Genomic DNA, 16475 nt, shown 5'->3' with positions numbered 1-16475 from the left:
AGGGAGGGAGGGAATTGAATGAAGCCCAGCCCAGACCAGGTACCCAATTAATAACAAAGCTTCTGTTTTCATTCCTGAGATTACATTGAAAAATTTGAATATTTTTTCAATGTAATAGTAGTTCCTGCCATCAAGAGGTGGATTTTTTCTGGCCTTTCCATCAGGACTTGGCTGTGTGACTTTCTTTGCTCAGTGGAACATTATAGCAAATATGATCCCATCAGAGCCTTGGAAAGCTCTTGCTCAATGAACCTTGCCTCTCTTGATGCTAAGAATCTTGCAATCACCATGTAAACAAGCCTGAATATTCCTATAGAAGGATGAGAAGCCCATGAAGAGGAAAGCCTGGCCATCACCACCATTGCTGAGGCCCTAGTTTGTGAGTCTATTCTAGACATTGCAGTCCCAGCTACATGCCCAGATAAGAAGAACTCCACAGAATCATGAGAAATAATAAATCACTACTGTTTTCAGACACTAAATGTTAGTGTTGTTTGCTTGAAAAATCTAACCAATAGAGTTCCCATTGCTACGCCTGCTTCAGTGACCTGTTTCTCTCCCCATTGCTCATTCTCTGACCATTTTGAGCCCTTTTTTGTTCCTTCAACAAGCCAAGGTTTTTCTGCCTTGGGACCTTCGCATATGCTGTTGTCTCTACTGGGTTTCTATCTTCTATGTTCTGAAACTGGCCAGCTCCATCTCATCCTTCAAGTCTTGGCTTTCTTGACCATCATGCTAAACTTTGTTCTCCATACTTTAGGTGGTTCTCAAACAGCCCCCACCAAAGAGGGGGCACATAAGAGAGCAACGACATATTTGCTCTCTAAGCACTGTTTTCTTTGTAGATCTTTTCATAACTTAAAATTATTTCATGTATTTGTTTATTAGTTTTCGTCTGTTCCCCTCCAAGCTTCAAGAAAGAGTGGCATCTGTTTGTACACCAGATTGTCCCAGGACCCAGCAGAGTTAATGGAATGTTCACTAATTTTTTGATGAAGAAAGTGAATAAGAAATAGAAGAAAACAAACCATTCCAGTCCCTCCTAGGATGGGGTACTTTGTGGCTCTTGGCATACCACTTTCAAATGCCAAAGGGCTTGTCCCTTGCTGTCAGCTGTCCCTGTCTGTGCCTTGAGACACTTTCCACCTATATACATGCTACTTGCCCCAGTACCCTGCTGCTGACTCAGCCCCTGTTACTGAAATGTGGCCTGCAACTATTATACCAGTGGGGCACTGGGTTTTATCACAGGCTTGAATCTCTGTCTGGAACTTCCCTTGAGGTAGCTCAGTCCCTCTGAACCTCTGTTCTCATTCCTTCCATGGGCAGCCTTGAATCCTATTCATATCAGATCTTCCTCATCCTGATGGTCTGAGCCCATGCCTGGGTAAGTCTTCAAATATGCTACTAACAGAAAAATAACCCAAAGGAGATTACAAACATGATACACAGATAAAACCAATTCTACACCCAGGAGCTGCAAGGTACTATTGGCATTTTTGATACATTGGAGTTGGTTCAGGCTGACCAAAGAGACAGCTTGGAAAATCAACACTAAAGCAGAGTTTTAATGGAAGACAGAAAATTCTAGTTTAACCGCACCATACCCTGCAACCGTCATGAGAAATTGTTGGGCTGGGGGAGGTGCATGAGTGGTGTGGGATGGAGAGGAAACATTGAGTCATCAATCAACAAACATGACAGAGGATCTGCTATGGGCCAGCCCCAAAATCACCATCAAAAAAAAAATACAAAAGAAGGCAAATACTATCCATAATGAGGAAATCAGAGTCACCTACAGAATAATCACTAATTAATCCAAGCCCCAGTGATGCTGTCTGGATCATGATGGGGATACAGGAAGATCAGGTGGAGACAAATGGGGTGAGGGTGCAGCCAGTGGGCATGACTTGCTATGAGAAGGAGGCCTGAGAAGTGGCTCAGCAGGGATGGGCTGGGGCTCAGCCCAGGACAGGAAGTAGTGGGGTATAGTGTAGACCCAGCCCTCACCCTGAATCCTAACTGCTAACCCTGGTTCAACCATGACTCTCATTCTTGGGGGAAAGAGAAAGCTGGGATTCTAGCCCAGGAAAGCTACCTCCCCACAGCAACAGGACTTGATAGAAAGTCCCTGCACTTTATCAGCCCTATAATATGACTGGGAAGGGCTTACCTGGCAAAATTTCATCTGTGAGAATTATGTCCAGCTGTCCTCTTTCCTCCTGCCTCTTCTGGTTTGAGCTCCATGCTGTTCCAGCCCTGGAAGCTGTCCCACTCCACCTGAGCATCTTCTGTCCAGCAGTAGTGTGACTGCCCTCACCTCTGGGGCTGGATCTGATTTTGTCCATTGTTTCTCCAAAACAAAACTTACTACCTCCAATGTGGTTACACTGGAAATTTACTGAATTATAAAGCCATAACAAAACTCGGTGCTATCTGCTTTATTGTCCTTATAATCACCCAGATAGAGCATACCAGAGGGATAGTACAGTTGTCATCATCACGGTGTATGGGAAGCAGTCATCCACCTTCTCCTAGAACAATGGTGACAGTCAGTCCAGACACCTGGCATGACCATTGGGTGGGCAGGAAAAGACCTGAGCCAATGACAGTACAGATTCAAAGGTCAACTTCTTGAAAGTTTGGCAGAATCTAAATAATCCACCTTCCTAGTTGGTGAGAAACAAGAAAAAAAGTACATTACAAAACCATCTTAGCATTGGTCACGGTCCCAGATTCCTTGTGCATGACTGGGAACTGAGTTGAGGTGTAGGGCCCCTGATCCAAGAAATGGCTGGACCCCAGAGCAGAACAGAAAACTCCTCTGGAGGCTGAGGCCCCACTGATGGGGCCTTTTGTAGGAGCTGTGGGACTGCACATTCAGTCACATCCTGGAGTTTTAGGATGCAGTGACCAGATTGAGCCCATGGAATCCAAAGAGGACACTGAGTCACTGCATTCCTCCAGGATAGCCTGGCGTCTTTGCTGTGTTAGGGGCCCATCCTTGGCCTGGCCTTTGGCTGAATGGAGGGATCATGGTCAAAGAGACTATTACACAGATGTCGGGAATACCTAACCCTCTTTCTCAAATGGTTTGTCCTCTGAAAGCTACAACCTAAGGAGGTACCACGACAGTGATATTAAGTAAAGAAATAAAAATGGTATACCTTTGGGGTGACATTTATAGATCTATAATTTATTTCTTCCTGAGGAAATTCCTCACTGCTCACCATATAAAATTAATGACTAATTTTGAGTTCCCAGGAAGTGAGGGTGACGCCTTTTTAGTTTGGTTGTTCCATAGCATCGAGCCACATAAATGGCAAAATAATTGCTGTGTCTGATGAATTTGAGTGAGGCTATGTGAATGATCATGCGAGACAGAGAATGGGAACATTGACCCATGAGGCAAATGTAGCATTTGTTGTTAAAATACCCCTTTCTTTCCAGTTTCAGATTTAAGATAAACCAGCTTTCATCCAGAAAAATCAAAACCAAGGCCTCTGAAAAAGTTCAGCTCAGCAGATATGCTCAAGACTGTCTATTTATGATTGACTTGTTGGCTGATTCAATACGTTTATCAAGCCTCTACTACGTGTAGGCAGAGAATTATACCTGTCCACAAAACTGATGGGGAAATTGAGTGGGAACTAGAAAACTCAAGCCAGAGATGAACATTGCTAGAAAGACAGAAGTCAGGCAGTTGGGTAGGGAAAGAAGAAGCAAGGCTTTCTTTTTGCACCACCATCACATAATCAAAGTTGATGTTTCCTTACACTTAATGCACACCTTCTGCTTTCTCCAGTTCCAGCAGTCCATCCATTTTTTCATTCTGCAATGTTGATTCTATACAATTTGTCTGAATTTAATTAGTAAACCTCATCTGGACAATTTCAAGAGTAAAAATCCAGTGTAGATCTCAGTTCCTCCTTGGAGCTAATCTCAGCCCCACCTAACCCTGCTTCATTCAATATCAGTGTGCAGCTATATCTATGACCTTGTCTAGCTCCTAACTATAATTTATTTTTAACATGCTCTGTTGTTTCCTGTGAGGAATTCTTGGTCCCTAACTATTTCTCCAAGGGACCAGTTCTTCTCCTTCTCTTGGTCTCTCTGTGTAGGACAGAGTACACAGTTGAAGCTTTTAAAAAATCTCAAATGTGTGCCTCAAAGCGTAAATGCATGTATCATCTAATAGTTCTCCTAGAAATGGGAAGACCTTGCACTTGATAACTGAGCCATGTAAAAGTTAATTCATACTAAAATGTAAATGGTTGATCTTTATAAATGGTTATTTCTGCAGGATGACATTTGCATTCAGTCAGGGATCTCCAGAGTCTTACCCCAAAGAAATATGTTATAGTTAGTCATTAAGTTAGACAAATGTAACCTAAATTCATGGTGTTTTCACCCATTTAACCCACTGACAAGTTCTGGCTCCCTTTCACAATATCATCACTGCCCCCAGTTGATTCAATAATGGTATCATGAGAAGCCTGCATGTTTGATGAGACTCAAGGCTAGGAGGCATATAAGTATCCCTCATTCATGCTAGCAAGCTCTGACTTGCCCAAGGTTATGGTGGTGAGAAAGCAATAACCACCATGCCCTCACACTGCCTGCACACACACACACACACACACACACACACACACACACACACACACAACCATCCCTGGAGGTCTTACCATTCCTCATAGAACTGTTTCTCTGAGGAGAGAGTGGGTTGTTAAGATAAACTCCTTTAAAGGTTGTGTGCCTGCCAGCCACTGATGCAAGGAGCATAATTAAGATGGAAAACAACCAAATCCTGAGAGGAGCAGAGGCAGAACAAGCCTGGGCTGCCTAGGTGAAAAGGCCTCTCTCCCCTGTGGCTCTGTGCTCAAGTGCTCTCCACAAGCAAAGAAATCAGTGAAAGTGGAAACACATGAATAAAACAAGAGGTATTATTTATGGAGCTCTGTTGGGTACACCCTCTACTGCCCCCTCCTGGCTTGAGCACAGGGCTCATCTTCCAGTCTGGGGCTGGGTCACTGTGGTCCACTATGTTCTTTCCCACAGGGCCCAGATGCCGTGAGCCAAGTGAACTCAGGTGGAATGGTACTGAGAGCTCAGCAGAAGGGCAGGTGGCAAAGGGAAGGATACCCAGAGGAAGGCTAAGGAAATTTTGAGAACTATAGGACCAACTTCAAATCAGTGACCAAGAGCCCTGAAGAGTTGTGGCAGTGCAAGCATTGGCTCCAGCAGGCCCTGAGAGCCCCAGAACTACAGCTCAGAGGCTGGAAATGATCTGGACAGCAGGACTATCCAGATGGCAGGTATTACAAAATTCAGGTATGGGCAGCATCCTGACGTGAGGGTGTCTAAGCCAGAAGCTGGCCACCAGCTTGGGAGACAAGGAATAGGGTCCCAGTCCACCAAGTCTAGGCAAAAACTTGCCAGAGAGTCAAGGCTAAACTCAGATGGCCTGGACTTTAAGACAACATTCTGTCTCTTCCAAACAACTGATGGCAAGGTAGAAAACAGTGACAGAAAATCACCCTGAATGTGTGTCACTGGGCCTGAAGAGGACAAGTTTCAGAATCAGGTAGATGTGGGCTGGAATCCAGCCTGCTCTTCATGTGAAAAATGTGGAAAGTAACTCCCTATGGAGCTGTTGTGAGTCTAAGTGAGGTAATAAATGAGAAGTGATTAATACAGAGCCTGGCTCATATTCATACTATGGTGATGGTGCTGATGCTAGAGATGAGGCTACTGGTATTGAAGGAAAACTTTTAACAATGACATTTGGGGCTACAGCCACACCATCTCTTTCAGATTTGATTGACTCACAGGACAGAGGTGCCTAATAGCTGTAGGCTGAAGCCTGCACCGGCTCCAGTTGTCCACTGGTGGAGCTGGCAGAAGCTAGGCTTGGGGACACAGGCAGCTCAATCTCTCTTCCCACAGGTGCCACCACTGGCTCAGACTGTAGAGTTAAAAGGCACATTAGCAACCAGCTTGCCCGTACAAGCTGGTGATCATTGTGCTCATCCAAAATGGATGGACTGCAGCAACTGGAGAAAGCAGGTTAGTGTTAAGTGTAAGGAAACATCAAGGTCAGTGATCTGCACCAGATCACCCATCTGGTTTGTAACAGAGCAAGAACCAAAGTTGAGGTTCCCTAACCCAGAGCCTAGTGCTCTTGCCATTCTGCTGGAGTTCCTTCACCCCGATAAGGAGCAGGATACACAAAAGCATCCACACCTACCTGCTTCCTTCCCTCAGGGCCCCCTCCTATCAGCACACATATCTATCCTTCTAGAATTGGGCAAGCGGTCCTCGGTCCTCAGGTAACAGACCTGTGCTAATGAGAAGGCCAGGCGTGGAGAAGCTGCACACATTGTGTGAGCGTTCCCTTCCTGCATGGGGAAGCCACCTTCTCACTGAGACGTGGGGAATGGCTGCGAATGCCCCTGCGAGCATGGGGAAGTGCCAGCTGTCCCCCGGGAATTCAGGCGCCAGCCCATCCTCTTCCTCCCTATCATTCTTGCTGTCGTGAGACACCAACTACTGTATTCCAAACACGATGCATGAATCAGAACAAAAACTCTGTTTCTTAAATTCATAACTGAAAAACAACAGCATTTACATTTGTTATTTTTATCTAGAATACAAGGGCAGTCTATGAATAAAACATACACAGTTGGAGAGGAGGAGCCTGTTCATCCCACAGCTCTCTGCCAACCCCAAGTCCAACTGAACCGTCTTCGTGACTTTCCATAGTTAAGAACATACTGCCAGCCAGCTAGTGGTGTAATCAATGTTTGGGGTACTGAATTCAGTTCTTACTGGAGCTGATTTGAGCTATCGATTTAAAGGAGTTACACTGAAGTGAATTCATTTAACTCCATGAATTACTGGGTTGAGTACAGTTATTTGAAGTAAAGTAAATTGAAGTGAATGTAGGTTAGTTCACTTTTAGACTCAGAGTAACCAGGGCTTTTAACACGGGGTTGGTGACCAATGGATACGGATGTGGGCCTTGAGCAACTGAGAGCTCTGGAAAACTGGCATCAAGACACGATGCTGGGCAAAGCTCCCACCAGCACCTGCAGGTGAGGCCCCTGTAGGGAACGGAATTCTAGGTCTGCCTTCAGGAAGCTCACCACACATCATACACAGATCAAGGAGAGACAGGAATCTGAAGGCGCCTCACAACTTGGGCAAATCCTATGAAATGCAGGTCTTGACTATACCCTAACCTCTTAATTTAATTCAGTCTTCTCTGTGACTGTAGAATTCAGTTGTTGGTCTCAAAATTAAGAACTGTATGCAGATGGAGCTGCTGAAAGGAAAGCCCATGTGGAGCAAATCACACAAACCTAAGGACTATTTTAGGCATTCTCTCTGCGTCTTCTACTCTTCTTCTGTGTAAAATTAAATGTGCTCCACACAGTGAACGTTCACATCTACCCCCCACCCCCCACCGAGAACATGATTTCTACTTCTATCAATTCTTCCTTCCAATTCCCATTGTTACATAAACGGAGTATCTTGGAAATACGCATATGTCTTAAAAATAGGCCTATGTATATAATTTAGCTGTGAATATGGCATTCAAGTAGTTTCCTACTTAAGAGTGGGCTCTGTTCCAAAAGTTTGAGTGAATGTCAGTTTCCTGGTACTCAAAATGTATTTTCCCACAGAAACTGTGTTGCACATGGGGGTTAGGCGCCCTGGCAGCCCTCAGAAGCCTATTAAAGCCCCATGTACCTGGAGTGCAATTGTGTCCTAATTGTACCCTAAACTCGGATATGTTTCTATGGGAGAGCACATGGAGAGTCCTAACTGGGGATTCCTCCCCTCCAAATCTGCCCTGCTTCTTGTAGGAGTGGTCACAGGATGTCCCCAGGTGCTCAGAGAGATGGATCCTGCAAGTTCCAAACCCCACCCCTGGAATTCACCAGCCTTCCCCTTTACTTCCACAGAAGGAAACAGTTAAATATTGTTAACAGTTCAATGTTCTTCCCTAAAACACCACAGTGAAAAGCATCAGTTAGACATCCAGGCAGGTTGTCCTGCCTTCAGGGAGGGAGAAAGATGGAGGAAGACCTCACCTGGGAGGAGGCAGGTGGCTACCCTTGTATGCTCGATCAGGCTTAGGTAGGTAGTAGAAAGAGACAAGGAGGCCCAAGGCAGGTAGGTGGGAGGGTGCTTAAGACTCACTTTGTTGTCTCAGAAGGCATCCTAAGTGCCCAGAACTGCACCAAACACATCCAAGAAAAAACACACTATATATGGGGGCTCAAGTTCAAAACATAAAACTGTATGTGTCCCTTTAAAATGACAAGCATCCCTGAGTACATTATTAGGTGAGAAACAGAACACCGCAAAACAAGAAAGGGTGAGAGAGGAGGTGCCATGTCTGACTGAGTGTGAGTCCCCTCCCAGGGCACCAGATACATCCAGCATGTCCCCGGGGTTCTGCCAGCCCCTGGCAGCTCTGGCACCTCACCCCAGACCTGAACAGAAGTGCTCTCCAACAAGGTGATTTCTCCATTGTTCCTGACTATAGTTTTTTATTTTTAATTTCGGGTTTTGTTTGGTTTTTAGCATGTAGCCTGAAGTCACCTATTCAATGAAGAATTTATATAAATAATGTTTGGAGAAATAGAGTCCATTTTTCCATTATTTATGACCACAACGTAGATAACTCATCTTCACAGCTGTCATTAAATTCTATCTCCAACTTCCCCTGTAGTGCTACAGAAAGAAGAATGTTTTCACACCCAAAGTTTTGGGACTACTTCTAATTGTCCAGGATTTCCTTTCCTTGCTGAGTGAGCTCCACAAAGCTGAGGGAGAAACAACTTGTGCCTCTTACACCTCAGGAGAAACACAAGGGGTGACTGAGCGGACCTGTTCTCTCGCAAAATCTACAGTAGGAATCATCTCTGACAAAAAATACAGGCTTCTACCATCAACAGACGAAGGGGTAAACAAAATGTAATATTCACTTGTGAAGAACTATTATTATTCTGCTTTAAAAAAGGAAGAAGCCCTGGCTGGTGTAACTTAGTGGATTGAGCACAGTCCTGCAAGCCAAAGCATCACCGGTTTGATTCCCAGTCAGGGCAATGCCTGGGTTGCAGGCCATATCCCCAGTATGGAGTGTGCTAGAGGCAACTGTACATCGATGTTTCACTCCTTCTCTTTCTCCCTCCCTTCCCCATCTCTCTAAAAATAAATAAATAAATTTTTTTTAAAAAAGGAGCCCTGGCTGGCATAGCTCAGTGGATTGAGCACGGGCTGTGAACCAAAGCATCGCAGGTTCAATTCCTAGTTGGGGCACATGCCTGGGTTGCAGGCCATGGTCCCCAGCAACCACACATTGATGTTTCTCTCTCTCTCTCTTTCTCCCTCCCTTCCCTCTCTAAAATAAATAAATAAAAATCTTTAAAAAAAATTGTTTTAAAAAATAAAAAAAATAAAAAATATTTTTTAAAAAGGGAAGGAAATTCTAACACTTGCTACAACATGGATGAACCTTGAAAATGTTATGCAAAGTGAAATAAGCCAGTTGTAAAAGGGCTAATATTGTGTGCATCCATTTATATGAAGTAGCTAGCATAGTCAAATTCATAGGGACAGAAAGTAGAACAGTGGTTCTCTGGGTATGGGGGAGGGAGAGGAGCTGGGCAGTTCTCATTTAAATGGTTCAGAGTTTCCGTTTGAGGTGATGGAAATGGAGAGTGGTGATGGCTGCCCACCAATATGAATGCATTTACTGGCATGGACCTATACCCTTAAAATAGTTAAAATGGCAACTTTTATGGCATGTATATTTTACCACAGACAACAATAATGTATGGGCTTCCCACCTCTGCTCAACTCTCCCCTTCATTCCAAAACCACGTAATATTGAGAGATGACTACAAGTCAAGCAGTACTCCAGGTTGGGGGAGAGGGGAGGTTTGCAAGTTTAAATCAGAATATCAGAGGAAGATTCATAGGAAGGTGAAGTCTGATCAAGGATTTGAAGTGGAAGAGTGAGTAAGCCTTGCCAATCCGCAGCAAGAGCATTCCTGGCAGAGAGTAGCTAGTGCAAAGGCCCGAGACACTTTATGCCTGGACAGGTAGGGACCAAAATGATGCCGAGAGAGTCTGCATGGTTGTGAGTGCAGCAGTGCTGAAATTTCCAAGCAGAGCCATTCTGCAGGCAGTTCATCTGGATCGCTGAGTGGTCAGAGGTAAAGATAACCAACCAAGTCTCATCCAAATGGAAGCAAGGAAGCTATGGCACAGGCTATGCATAGTCTTAACTTAATTGCTGTTTTCACTAAGGCACCACACCACACCTTCTGTTGTGGCCAGTGATGCAGAACTTGGGCCTCTGGTTCAATTTATGCAGAGACAAAACTTTCCGTCTCCTGTCTTGGTGTGAAGCTGGGTGCTCCTTAAACAGGCTTTCAACAAATCTCTCTAGCCCAGCCACCTCTAGGAGGAACTGAAGCCTTCATTTTCTTTTGGTTGAATACAGGAGTGAACTGGTTAACAAGCAATATACATGCCACAAACCAGAGTCTGGGGCTGGAGTCTGCAGGGAGCATTCCAGGGGCTCTTAGAGGTCAGATGGGAGGGGAGAAGTCACAACAAATTTGGCAAGGATCAGGATTCGTGTTCAAGGACAGGGGCTCTGCTAATGAAATATGTTGTGGGGCCAGTTCCAAGCACATGACTGGAGAGGTGAGGTTGAATGGGGGTCTCTATTGAAATTATGTCCCAGGATTTGAGTTCAAAATACCAGAGCGCATCTCATCCACATGTTGAGATTGTACCCAAGGGTCTCATCAAATTCTAAGTCTTCTGTTCTCCTTAAATCCATCCATTCTTGTTGGTGTTCTCACTGGAAAAGAGGGAGTTGGGAATGCCTAGATATTTTCAAGAATTCTCACTACTTTAGTGAGCAATTCTATCATATGAAGTTGAATTTGGCATCTGGGCTTCCAAACCATTTTGAGGGTATTTCAAAACATTTAATATATTATATTTCACTCTGTTTCTGTACTATATATCACTCCCCTCATAAAGACCATGACCTCATCGAAGAAAACAAGGATGTTTTATTCATTGTTGTAGCCTATGTTCGCAGTACAGCATCTAACCATAATTGGTGCTCAGTAAGTATTTATGGAATAAATCAATGACTGACTATTATTGATGTGACCAGAATAAGGTTTCAGTGTTAGAATGTGACTTAATGCCCCATTCTTCCTGCTATCCTTAGGCGGACTGGTGGGAATGGTTCCATTTTACAGATTAGTGACATTAGGGGTTTGTTAGTTATCTATGGCGCATAACAAATTACTCTAAAACTTAGCAACTTGAAGCAATGAACATTTATTATTTATCATTTCTATGGTTTTCCATGTTCTGTGAATCAGAAGTCTGAGAAAGACTTGGCTGGGTCTCCTGTTTCAGGTTCTCTCGCAGGCTGTCCTCCAGGTGTCCGCTGCAGCGAGTCATCTCACGGTTCCAAGGGGCCGGATCTGCTTCCAGACTCAGAGAGCAGTTAGCGGCAGGACTCGAGCATTCACAGGCCATTAAACTGAGGGCCTCCGTTTCTCACGGCATTTAACCAGAAGCTACCCTCAGGTCTTTGCCATGTTGGTCTCTCCACCATGGCAGCTTGCTTCATCAAAGCCAGAAAACCAAGAAGAGAGAAGACCAGCAAGTTAAGAATCAGAGCTTTGTATAACCTAATCTCAGCAGTGATACCCCATGACTCTTGCAGTGTCCTGTTCCTTAGAAGCAAGTCACTAGAGCCAGCCCACACAGAGGGTATGAGCACCAGGAGGCAGGAATCCTTGGGAGCCATTTGAGAAACAGCCTCTACGAGGGGCACCGAATGTACCTAAGTGCTTCGAGATCATACAGCAGATTTCAGGTCAGACTCAGCGACTGGAGATTTGAGCTCCCCACTTTCCTCCCTCCTCTCCACCCCTAAATGGTGCTGTGGGGCTGGCCTGGGGAGGGAGGCAAGTGGACTGGGAGGGAGAGGAGCAGAACAGTGAAGGAAGGAATCCTCCAATCCATTACCCAAATTTATACCAGATCAGAATTTACATTTTTCAAGTTATCAAACAGTTAGGCAGAAATCAGAAGTGACTGCAAGTATGGATTTATTACCATTAATGCAAGAGTTGTTCCTAATGATATTTTAAAGCATTTCTGTATAACACATCTGTTCAGTTCAAATTTGTAATTGGGGCCTGAAAAGGAGCGTAGTGGCGATCGGGGCCACAGAAGAGCTGAGTTGGCCTGGGACTTTCTGCTTAGGTTTTCCTGGTAGGGAAAGGAGTTGAGGGGGTGGCTTCAGCCCCCAACAAACCCACTGCTGCACCCCTGACCTAAGATCCTTGCTTAGTTCTCACATCCCTTATAGAAAAAGAGAAAGAGCATGGGAAAACACAGTGCTGGGCCTGGGAAGGGGCTCTTATACTGGAGAGCTGAGTGGGTGTTAATTTAGATGATTCTGGACCCAATGGTCTTCCTCTCTTCCACCCATAATCCCTTCTGCCTAAGCCCCACTGTGTCCTCACTGTGGGGTTAGCTCTTCTTCGTCTGCAAACCATGCCTGACACAGAAAGTCTGAGGTATCTCCAGACCATCTCCACATCTTTGTCTAGTGTGTGCATGTGTTGGGGATGAGGAAGGGGAGGACCTAAAAACAGCAATGTTACTCCAGGGCCCTTTAGAAATAAATGAAGTATGATAAAGACAATGAGAGATAAGAGTGGAGAGCTGAGTTAGAAAGAGAGCAGGGCGCAGCAGGCAGCAGAAGGAAGGAGTCCCGAATTATACATCTGGTACATTTTTTCCTCACTTTTTGCATCAGACCTTTCCATTCAGGGAACAAGAAAACTGAGGCTCAAAGAGATGAAGTCGCTTGTCCAAGGTGACATAGTGGTGGATCCAGAACATAGTCCTAGAGCTGCCTGACTATCCTTTGAGGACAATGGTGACGTGAACATGCAGGGTGAGCCCTGGCCTTCCTGATAATAGGGGGCTGGCAAAATGACCCCTCTCCTTAGAGAAATACACACACACGTATGTATATAGATACATGTATGTAGTATATAAATATATAATATTTCTTGTTTCTGATTATTCAAACACTTTTTAGATGGCATGTAATGATATCCCTAAGAGGCCCTCCCCAGGAGTGGAACACTGGAGTGCATTATCATAAAACCCTCAAGGGGGGCGTGGAGGTGGCAGCAGGTCCCTTTGCAATACTCAGGGCACATCATCCCCTCAGCTTCACCCCTGTGCTGTGAACAGAGGCTCCTCCAGACCAGAGTGTGAGTTGACAGTGAGGCCTAAAAGGGACAGAGGGTCTGTGAAGCCCCAGGAGAGGGTCCTGGTTGCTGGGTGATGGAGTCTCCTGGAGAGTCGGTGCCTGCCTACCACGGGGCCTCAGGAGAAATTGGGGTGAGTGTCCATCTAGGGACCTCAGGTGATGGGAGGTCGCTAGATGGACACTTGGGAGTGTCCTGGGAGTAGAAGCAGTCTGTACAGCTGATCTTTTTTCACATTGAGGAGAAGGGGAGAAGTTCCAGGAGCAGAAGCCGACTGCAGAGAGTTGTGGTGGACAGGACAGTGCCCATCAGCCCTCCTTCCCCAAAGGTGTCCGTGTCCTAATCCCCGGACCCTGGGAACATGCTCCCTTGCATGGCAGAAGGTGAGGAACGTAGCTAATGGAAATAGAGGCTGATGACAGCTGACCTTAAACAGGAAAATTTCCCTGGGTTACTCAGGTGGGCCCGATGGCATCACAAAGGTTTCAGAAAGATGAGTGAGGGAGGCAGGAGTATCAGCGTCACAATGAGGGGATGTGAGGACTCGACCAGCCATTGTTGGCTTTGCAGATGAAGGGGCACCAGGAGCCCAGGAATGTGGGTGACCTCTAGAAGCTACGAAAAGGCAGCATGGAAGACAGATTCTCCCCAGGAGACTCCAGAAAGAATGCAGCCCTGCCAACATGCAGATTTTAGCCTGCTGTGACCTGCGCCAGACTTCGGACCTCCAGAATTGTAAGATAACAAATGTGTGTTGTTTTAAGCCACTAAGCTTGTGGTTATTTGTGAAGGAAGCTATAGAAAACTAATAGGAAACAGTTTAAGGTTTTCTAAATCCAGGGAGAAACTCTGTGGGGCCCAGAGAAGCAGCCCGACTCCTCGCCTGAGGGGGCACTGGGAGGAGTGAGGCACATCCAGCCCCTCAAGGCAGCCGACGGCTTTCAGGCAGTCTGCACAGCCTGGGTTCACTCCTAAGTCATCAGGGCTGGCAGTGAGACCCAAGACACAGCAAGAGAGGCTCTCGGCCCCTTTTGAGGAACTATGGAGTCATTATGTAAAAACGGATTCAGGAACCACTAGCGAGTGACAGCCACCAAGAGGACTTTGCATCTTTGACCCCTGCACCATCTATACTGTTTTGTTTATTCTCCCCCACAGTGACTGACAGTTGAACACTTTCAGAAAAGGGCCTAGTGATTTGTTTCATGGACAATAATGATAATGAAACAAAATGAAACAAAACAGCTCCCATTCCCTCGTCAGCCAGCAGGACTGCCAGGGACCTGGGAGAGAAGAACAGTGCTGGCAACAGGGGAGAAGCGTAATCCTGATGGAGCCCTGAGAGAGGGAGCAAGAAAGTGCCTTTGAAGGCCAAGAGGAGGGTGTCCACGCAGGCACAGAGCCAGGGCCCACAGGGAGCCGTGGGTGCATCCCCTGGAGGGAAACCTCTGTGCTCAGCTCGGTCCTGGCGTGAAGTTGGCACACGGCCAATGTGTGCTGCTGTTACTATTGTTGTTGCTTAATACCAAAGATGTCCTTTAAATGATGATGATCAGGTTACCCACACATTAAAAAAGTAGGCTTTACATTCTTTTATATGATTATTATTTATCTGATTCACCATGTTGATATGACAGGACAGGTGGCGTTTTGGCGTTTTATAGATTTTTAAATGTCAAAGTGAAAAACACACTTGTTTTGATTGATCTTTGGGGTTGAGGAGCTCAGTGGGCACCATTGTCAAGAGAGCCTGGGGCAGACAAGGAGGAGACTCAGCAGGGTGGTGAGGACAATGGGCTCGGAGCACCTGGGAGACACTGTCTATCATCTCCAGGCCTGGCTGGGGACAGAAAGAGCCCAGAAATCCTGACCCACTGTCTCCAGACCTCACAAGTGGCCACTGATTGGACCCAGGCCCTGAGCCCTCTACTCAGATCCTTTGTCACCCTGCTCTGGGGTTCCTTCCTGCCCGTCTCGAGCTGGCTGGGAATGGGGCCATAGCGGAATGCCAGCTGTCTGGCAGGGCACCCACCTTTTCAAGGCTCAGAGCCGTACCCTGGCAGAGCTTCTAGCCGCCTTCTAGTTACCAAAGGAAAAAAAATACTGATTGTAAACATCACTTTAAAAGCATGTCATCCGACAGCCAGCTCAGCTGCAATACATCAGGCTGAATGGTACTCATTTATGGTGAAGCATTTTATATTAATGTTTTCATTGCTTATCACAGACACTGGCTTTAAAGTGCTTAAGCCAGCTGTACTGAGTTATTTATTAGGCTTTTTCCCCCAAGTTTCCTTTTCCTTAAATAAAGTATTTGTTTTACTTTCATACATTTAATAATTCCTCTTGTCTTCTGTCAATCACTACTGATGGCTGGTGTGTCTGTGTCCCGTTTCTCTGGGATATACTCAGAACCTTTGGGAGAAGTGGAACCGAAGGTCGCAGTACACATGGAAGGAGCAAGGTTTGAGGGAGAAGGAGAGTTTGGTCTCCACAGGGCCGTTTGGTTTCCCCTTTCTCCCACAAGCAGGGTTCTGCCTCCACTGTAACATGGAAGATCTTCAGCAGTGCCTAACGCTGACTGATTGGGCTATGGTCAATGCCATTGATCATCTCTCCCTTCCCGGTCTCTTCCTGACATTCTGACTGCTCCTCTGCTCCCTTCAATAACTGTACCCTCCTCCTCTTTCCTACATGTGGGTGGTCTAAGGGACAGGCCCAAGACCTGTCTCCTTGAGAACTAGCAGCTACATAAAGTGAAGTCTACAGACTGAATGGTGAAGCTCTTTCCCCTTCCTTCACCTACTGGGCCCCCAGGTGACTGACAAAAAGACAAACAGTGACAGGGTGTGTCTCTAGAGAGTTTGACATCGGTAAGTCAGCCAAGAAAGTGTCCAGGACCCTAGTCACTTCACACCGAAGGCCACCATTCAAAAAGGACAACCCACAACCACATGATTCCAGTCAGTAACACGGTCCCTCACCCTGAATGAGAACAGGGGGCCACGGATCAGCAGACATTGAAGACAAAGTCTAACTAACACAAAACAAAAATTGAAATAAAATGCTTAGAGAAAAAAAGGCAAAACAGGAAGAAAAAGAATTATCTTTAAAAAGGAACTACTAATATCT

This window comes from Phyllostomus hastatus, unplaced genomic scaffold (genome assembly GCF_019186645.2).
Source record: "Phyllostomus hastatus isolate PE091 unplaced genomic scaffold, TTU_PhHast_1.1 phas_contig_80, whole genome shotgun sequence".
Lineage (NCBI taxonomy): Eukaryota > Metazoa > Chordata > Mammalia > Chiroptera > Phyllostomidae > Phyllostomus > Phyllostomus hastatus.
The sequence above is the reverse complement of the archived record's forward strand: the minus strand, read 5'-3'. Positions refer to the sequence as shown.